Raw genomic sequence first — 425 nt, 5'->3', positions numbered from 1 at the left:
AAGCTTAGAGTGGATGTTCAAACCTTCAAACAAAAAGATGGTGAATCCCTCTATGAAGCTTGGGAAAGATACAAACAGCTGACCAAAAAGTGTCCTTCTGACATGCTTTCAAAATGGACCATCATGGATATATTCTATGATGGTTTATCTGAGTTATCAAAGATGTCATTGGATACTTCTGCAGGTGGATCCATTTACCTAAAGAAAACGCCTGCAGAAGCTCAAGAACTCATTGACATGGTCGCTAATAATCAGTTCATGTACACTTCTGAGAGGAATCCTGTGAGTAATGGGATGCCTATGAAGAAGGGAGTTCTTGAAGTTGATACTCTGAATGCCATATTTTCTCAGAACAAAATATTGACTCAGCAAGTCAATATGATTTCCCAGAGTCTGAATGGAATGCAAGCTGCATCCAACAGTAC

General features: G+C 39.3%; 1 non-coding gene across 1 annotated transcript; it reads right to left on the bottom strand.

Annotated features, from left to right (window-relative positions):
* LOC148564899 (small nucleolar RNA R71) lies at nucleotides 1–108 on the bottom strand. The gene has a single exon (XR_015884785.1). It is a non-coding gene; the product is annotated as a small nucleolar RNA R71 (small nucleolar RNA).
* Between the last annotated feature and the right edge of the window lie 317 nt (nucleotides 109–425).

The sequence above is a fragment of the Arachis ipaensis genome, chromosome B5 (genome assembly GCF_059453495.1).
Source record: "Arachis ipaensis isolate K30076 ecotype BB chromosome B5, ASM5945349v1, whole genome shotgun sequence".
Classification (NCBI taxonomy): Eukaryota; Viridiplantae; Streptophyta; class Magnoliopsida; order Fabales; family Fabaceae; genus Arachis; species Arachis ipaensis.
Note: the sequence above shows the minus strand (reverse complement) of the source record. Positions and strands in the feature narration are given on the sequence as shown.